Here is a 7,626-nt window from a genome sequence, read left to right on the forward strand (position 1 = left end):
TCCCCTCTGCCTGAGAGTGAAGTGTGGTTGCGCCTGTGGAAAGAGCCTTAAGGAAAGGGACACGTCTGTCACTGCGCTCCCCAGAGGATGTCTGGGGAAGACGCAGCATGCCGCTCGGGAGAAGAGAAGGAGCCGTTGGCGTTGCTGTCGGGAAATGGGCGTGAAGCAAGAGTTCCTGCCATGGCAAGAACAGCGGGCGGGTGGCAAGACAAGTTCACCCGCTCCCTGAGTGGAGAGAATGAAGCCTGGCTGCTAAGGAGACTCGAGCGGATGACTAGGGCAGGCGCGCGTGCTCCACTCTGAGGAAGGAGTCTGGGCAGAAGACAGGCCTGTCCTGTACCTCTGGGCCCAAGGGGACAGCAGCTGCTTGGCCACCTGTCCATAGGGCAGACGTGGGCTTGCCACCAGGCGCCGGACCTGAACTCGCAGAAACAGCTCCTGGAGGAACAGGCAGTCAGATGCCTTCTTCCTCCAGGGTGTGGCAGCATTGGAGGAGGCAGGGGGTGTCCCGGGGAAGAAGGGACAGTTACCCATTACTGCCCATCCCAGGGCGCGGGCGGTGTGCAGTGATCCTGTTGCATCTCCTCTCAGCTTGGGAAGGCACTGGCCTAGTCCCCTGTCCACCTGAACGCCAGAGCAAAAGGGCACACCTTGCCTACGCCGGGAGATGGCATTGTGAGCAGCGTGCCATCCTAGGCCATGCACACTGCTGCAGGGTCGAGGCTGTGACTGCTTATTTCCGCATGGAGGGGGGAACCCAGGACGCGAACATGGAGCCCGGGAAAGCAAGGCCCAAGAGGCACCAGCTCTCCCGCAGCTCTTCTTCCCTGATGCGACAGAGCGAACCCCCAAAGCCTTGCTGAGGAAGCAGTGGCGAAGTGCGGTTCGCTCCAAGCCCAAAGCCTCTGCGAAAGCACAGCATTCACTGAGAAATCAGAGTGGGTTCTGCGGGCTGCTGCTGCTGCTTGCCTGAGCGGTGGGTGTCAAGACTTGGGCTTGACACCAGACGCCATACCCGGAACTCGCAGAAACAGCCCCCTGGAGGAACGGGCAGTCAAATGCCGTCTTCCTCCAGGATGTGGCAGCATTGGCGGTGGCAGGGGGTGTGCCGGGGAAGGAGTGGGGACAGTCCCTGACAGCTCCCCATCTGAATGCACGGGGGTGTGCCGGGATCCTGTTGCTTCTCCTCTCCTGTGGGGAAGTCACTGGCCTAGTTGCCTAGTCCGCCTGAGCACCAGAGCAAAAGGCCAAGCTTTGCCTACGCCTTGAGATGGTAGTGGGCATAGAGTGCCATCCTAGGCCATGCACGCTGCTGCAGGGTTTTGGCTGTGTCTGTGTAGTTCGGCTTGGCAGGGGGAACCCAGGGCACGAATATGGAGCCCGGGAAAGCAAGGCCCAAGATACACCAGCTCTCCCGCAGCTCTTCTTCCCTGACGCGACAGAGCAAACGCCCAAAGCCTTGCTTAGGAAGCAGCAGCGAAGTGCGGATCGCGCCAAGCTGAAAACCTCTGAGAAAGCATAGCAGTCGCTCAGAGATCAGAGTCGGTTTTGTGGGCTGCTGTTGCTGCTTGCCTTACGCTAGTATTCGCAGCACTGGGAGAAACCCGGACAGAGCGAAAGCCTCTTTGCCCGAGCATCTCCTCTGGGAAAGCGCAGCATTCGCTGGGAAATCAGTGTCGGTTTTGTGGGATGCTGACGCCGCTTGCCTGAACATAGTCTCCGAAGCACGGTGGGAGAAACTCGTATGGAGCGAAATGCTCTTAGCCTGGGCATCCCCTCTGCCTGAGAGAGAAGCGTGGTTGCGCCTGTGGAAACAGCCTTAAGGTAAGGGACACGTCTGTCAATGCATCCCCAGGAAGATGTCTGGGAAAGGCACGGCATGCCGCCCCGGGAGAAGAGAAGGTGCCGTTGGCCTTGTTGTCGGGAAACGGTTGTGAAGCAGGAGAGCCTGCCATGGCAGGAACAGCGGGCGGGTGGCAAGAAGTTCACCCTCTGCCTGTGCGGAGAGAATGAAGCCTGGCTGCCAAGGAGCGGACGACTAGGGCAGGGGCGTGTGCTCCACTCTGAGGAAGGAGTCTGGGCAGAAGGCAGGCCTCTGGGCCCAAGGGGACAGCAGCTGCTTGGCCACCTGTCCATAGGGCAGACGTGGGCTTGCCACCAGGCGCCGGACCTGAACTCGCAGAAACAGCTCCTGGAGGAACAGGCAGTCAGATACCATCTTCCTCCAGGGTGTGGCAGCGTTGGAGGAGGCAGAGGGTGTCCCGGGGAAGAAGGGACAGTTACCCATTACTGCCCATCCCAGGGCGCGGGCGGTGTGCAGTGATCCTGTTGCATCTCCTCTCAGCTTGGGAAGGCACTGGCCTAGTCCCCTGTCCACCTGAACGCCAGAGCAAAAGGGCACACCTTGCCTACGCCGGGAGATGGCATTGTGAGCAGCGTGCCATCCTAGGTCATGCACGCTGCTGCAGGGTCGAGGCTGTGACTGCTTATTTCCGCATGGAGGGGGAAACCCAGGACGCGAACATGGAGCCCGGGAAAGCAAGGCCCAAGAGGCACCAGCTATCCCACAGCTCTTCTTCCCTGATGCGACAGAGCGAACCCCCAAAGCCTTGCTGAGGAAGCAGCGGTGACGTGTGGTTCGCTCCAAGCCCAAAGCCTCTGCGAAAGCACAGCATTCGCTGAGAAATCAGAGTGGGTTCTGCGGGCTGCTGCTGCTGCTTGCCTGAGCGCAGTCTCACAGTGTGAGAAACCCACAGCCAGCGAAAGCCTCTTTGCCCGGGCATCTCCTCTGGGAAAGCACAGCATTTGTTGGGAAATCAGAGTCAGGTTTGTGGGATGCTGCTTCTGCTTGCCTGAGCTAGTCTTCGCAGCACGGTGGAAGAAGCCCGCATGGGGCGAAATTCTCTTTGCCTGGGCATCCGCTCTGCTAGAGAGATAAGCGTGGTTGCACATCTACAAAGGGCTTTAAGGAAAGGGACATGTCTGTCTCCGCGCTCCCCAGGAGCAAGTCTGGGGAAGGCGCAGCACGCCGCCCCGGGAGAAGAGAAGGACCGTTGGCCTCGTTGTCGGGAAACAGTCGCGAAGCAGGAGAGCCTGCCCTGGCAGGAACAGCGTTCCAGAGGTAAGATAAGTGTCACCCGTTCCCTGTGCGGAGAGACGGAAGCCTGGGTGCCAAGGAGACACGAGGGGACGACTAGGGCAGGCGCGCGGGCTGCACTCTGAGGAAGGAGTCTGGGCAGAAGGCAGGCCTGTCCTGTGCCTCTGGGCCCAACGGGATAGCATCTCCTTGGCCACCTGTCTGTAGGGAAGACTTGGGCTTGCCACCAGGCGCCATACCCAAAACTCGCAGAAACAGCTCCCTGGAGGACGGTGCAGTCAGATGCCATCATCCTCAAGGATGTGGCAGCGTTGGTGATGGCAGGGGGTGTGCCGGGGAAGGCGTGGGGACCGTCCCCCACAGTACCTCTCAACTATTGTTCATTTCTGTGAAGTGTTTTCCTAGTGTTTTTTAGGGCAAGAGCACTCTTGAGTAGGGGAGGGGGGAAGGGCAGAACCCAAAGAGAGACCTAGCAGACTCTGCCCTGAGCCCAGAGCTTGCCTCAGGGCTCACTCTCAAGAGCCCCAGATCACCACCAGAGCCAGAACCAAGAGTTGGGCACTTGACTGAGGGTGCCGACCATGTGCTCCACAGCTGTTGTTGACCGACCATGTGCTCCACAGCTGTTGTTGACCAATTTCTGGAGACGGGCACCTGCGTGGCTCTGTTAGTTCAGCCACTGCCTTGGGCTCAGGTCATGACCCCGGACTGGCAGGATCTCGTCCCGCCTCGGGCTCCCAGTTCCTTGGGGAGTCAGCTTCTCCCACTGACCTTCTCCTCTCTCATACTCTCTCTCACTCATTCTCTCTCAAGGAAAGAAAGACAAGCTTTCCACTAATTAGTCTTGAGCCTTCTTTGATGGGCTTGAATGTGGTTGATCTCCATGAGTTTTCTCATCGCATGCAGACACCTTGAGGATAGCCATGTCTTTCTAAAAGGATCCTTTGTTGTTCTGAAATGTCTTCTGTCTCTGTTCATTGATTGGGTGTCTTTCCATTGTCCCTTCTCAAGACCTGGGAAAAGCAGACTTTGAGGATTCGTTTGGGTACGGTCTAGCCCGTTCCATCCTTTTTCTTTCCACTAAATCTATACTAGCCTCTGCATCCTTCTATGTAGAGTTTATTTTTCACTGACCTATTGAGGTCTTTTTTTTTTTCAATAGAATTTCAGTCATTCACTCTGAAGGTCATTGTTGAAATGTTAAAGTTGACGTCTACTACCTCGCTAGGCGTATTTTCTTTTTCCCGTCTATTCCTTCTTCCCTTTCCCTTTTGAACTGCCTTCATTTCGATGACCTGAGTCCTTTGGAGGCTACTCTCTGCCTCCTTTTACTGGCGGTCACACAGGCAGCGAGAGATTAGGAGGTAATTCTGACACTTTTTACAGTTGTTCTCCTCCTTGTTTAGGGAATCTGTAGAGTCAGCTTTCTTGGAGGGATCATTTCATCCCGCTCCGAACACATGCTCCTTACCGTGTTTCTACTGAATATTCTGACTTAGCCAGAAGAACTCTTCCCTCCAATGACCTCATGCCTTGTAGGATTCTTGGCAACCATCTGGTTCCATTGCCTTGACTCTCTGTTAGAATCTGGAGCATTTTCTTAGACACACACTGCTTCCTGTGGAGCGAGGGCTCAAGAGGACTCCAGTGTGTATTTCCAAGAGCTTGTTTTCTACTTGACTTGCTTCTCTCTGGAACCCATGGCCTTTTCATCACTCCAGCCTTCCTGAATTCCAATCTCTCTTTCCTCACAGCAGGGAGACTCCCATCATTTCCTTGGACTCTCCTCCCTCCCCCCACCATCCAGAACTCCTCCAGGTGAAAAGCCAAGTGAATCCTGGGGCTCAGTTTTTGTTTGTTTGTTTGCTTGTATTCTTTTTCACAGGGTTCACAAATGTGCATTCGTTTTCAATGTTTTAAAGAGTTCGATATATAGATATAGATATAGACATATCTATATCTATATATATATATTGATAGATTAGTTTATTTGTTTTCCAATTCCCCATGGGCTTCTGGTTGGTTTCTTTTCCCCTAACACATTTTGGATTAGTTTTCTAGGGGTGCTATTACAAGATACCACAAACCTAGAGGCTGAAACAACACAAGTGGATAGGATCACTGTTGTAGAGGCTACCCTTTTGGCAAGACATGCTCCTTTTGTAGGTATTATGGAAGTATCTGTTCCAGGCCCCTTTCCCAGCTTGAAGTATTGCCCTGGCTTTGGACTTCTTCCCATGGCCTTCTCCCTCAGTGCATATCTGTGTTTCCACAGTCTCCCTTCTTAGGAAGCCACACATCCTCCTGAATTAGGGGCCCAGTCTATTCAAATATGACCTCATCCTAGCTAGTTACATCACCAGGGTCCCTATTTCCGAATAAGGTCACGCTCCCAGGTGCTGGGGTTTAGGACTGGGATAGTTTCTATGCATAAACACACACACAAACACACACACACATGTACATGTATATGTATATGTATATATATTCATATATACATATTCTTTTTTATTTAGTTTTTACCTAATAAAACATTTTTTTTTAAAGATTTTATTTATTTATTTGACAGAGAGAGATCACAAGTAGGCAGAGAGGCAGGCAGAGAGAGAGGAGGAAGCAGGCTCCCTGCTGAGCAGAGAGCCTGATGTGGGACTCGATCCCAGCACCCTGAGATCACGACCTGAGCTGAAGGCAGCGGCTTAACCCACTGAGCCACCCAGGCGCCCCCCTAATAAAACATTTTTGTTCAGAATCTCAGTCTTCTTTCCTTTCAATAGAATGTTATTCTCTTGCTTTTTGTGCCTCCTGAACAATTTGACCATCTCTACCTCCTCAATTTCCAAGAAAGTTATTCTTACCTAAAGTCGTCTGCCATTTTGTTAAAAACAGTTGGCATCTTTTTGCAGTTTACAATGTTTTTGGTTTGAGTATCTGTTTATATGCTGATGCAGGTGACGTCAGTCCTGCTCTTTCCTTCTGAATTTGTTTCTTCTTGGGAAAGTAAATTTTCTACTCTTTCAAAAGAAGTACCTAGAAAAGTGAAATGGTTCTTCTTTGTAAGTCTACATTCCTCGTTCTCATTTTTTATGTACTTTATGTGAACAGAGATTTGGGGGCTGACAGCATGTATCAACATTTAAAAGAAAAAAAATTAAATTTAATTTAAATGAATTTAAACTAAATTCATCTAATTAATTTAAAACTTGAAAATACAAATTAAAATTTCAAATTAAAAATGTAAATTAAATACAAAGGAAGGGGAGGTGAAACATGAGAGACTAAGGGCTCTGAAAATCAATCTGAGGGGTTTGAAGGGGCAAGGGGTGGCGGTTGGGGGAACCAGGTGGTGGGTATTAGAGAGGGCACGGATTGCATGGAGCACTGGGTGTGGTGTAAAAACAAGGAATGCTGTTATGCTGAAAATAAAAATAAAAAAAAAAGGAAAAAAATTGAAAAATCATAAATAAAAATATTTAAAGAAAAAATGTATTTTTAGAAAGGGATCTATGAAGGCTATGAATTGTGTAAACATGACCAATCACAGACCTCTACCCCTGGGGATAAAAATAAGCTATATGTTTCTTTAAAAAAATAAATGTAATAAAATAATAAATAAATAAATAAATAAAATAGGGATCTAAAAAGGGATGAAGCAAACAAAATGCAAGACAATGGACAACAATTGAGGGGCTCAGACATTTCATGAAATGTCAATGGTTTCTATACTCTGATGAAAAAAGGAAATTGATTAGATTGCATCTACATGCACATACACACAGAATGATGTGCTGCTTTGAGAAGATGCAGCATCAACTCATGAAGTCAGAAACAAAATTCGGTAGTATTGAACACCTAAAATTGCACAACTCTTCTCCCAACCTAGAAGGGGACGTCCTAGCGAGTACAAGAAGGGATGGAGGAAACACTGAAGGTACAACAACTGGAAAAAAAATGAATGAAATTTGTAGATAAAGGTATTCTGAGAGAATGGACAAAGTATTAGAATCAGGAAGTGAATTCCTCCAAGTCATCGGATAGAAGTGAAAAATTCAGGAACATTCATTGGACTCTTGTGACATACGAACAAAGCTTGAAAATCCTATTGATGAGAGCCCCAAAAGGAGGACTTCATATCTCCAAAGACTTTATACAGTCTCTACCCAGCAAGTCTCCCCCCAGAAAACTATCAAAGATTACTAAGGGGAATGTAGGATCTCAATCCATGGGATGTCCAATAGGTTCATAGGTTACCTATGTTACTAGAACAGGCTCAGAGATTGGATGAACGGTAGTGTACAGTTTCAGTGGACCCCACCTTGATGGAGAGATTCAATGCAATCCAGTGTCCTATCTAACAAGTGCCTGTGTCCGTGGAGAAGCCAATTCTCCTATTTCCATGGAAACTAAAAGGGCTCGTAATTCCCCGGCAAATAGGAAGAAAGAAACGAGAGCAAGAGTGAGGGAGAAAGAGAGTGAGAGGAGAATATGATGGGATAGGATTTCTTACAAAAGGATTCTTGAAATGACCC

Source organism: Mustela lutreola, chromosome 6, assembly GCF_030435805.1.
Source record: "Mustela lutreola isolate mMusLut2 chromosome 6, mMusLut2.pri, whole genome shotgun sequence".
Classification (NCBI taxonomy): domain Eukaryota; kingdom Metazoa; phylum Chordata; class Mammalia; order Carnivora; family Mustelidae; genus Mustela; species Mustela lutreola.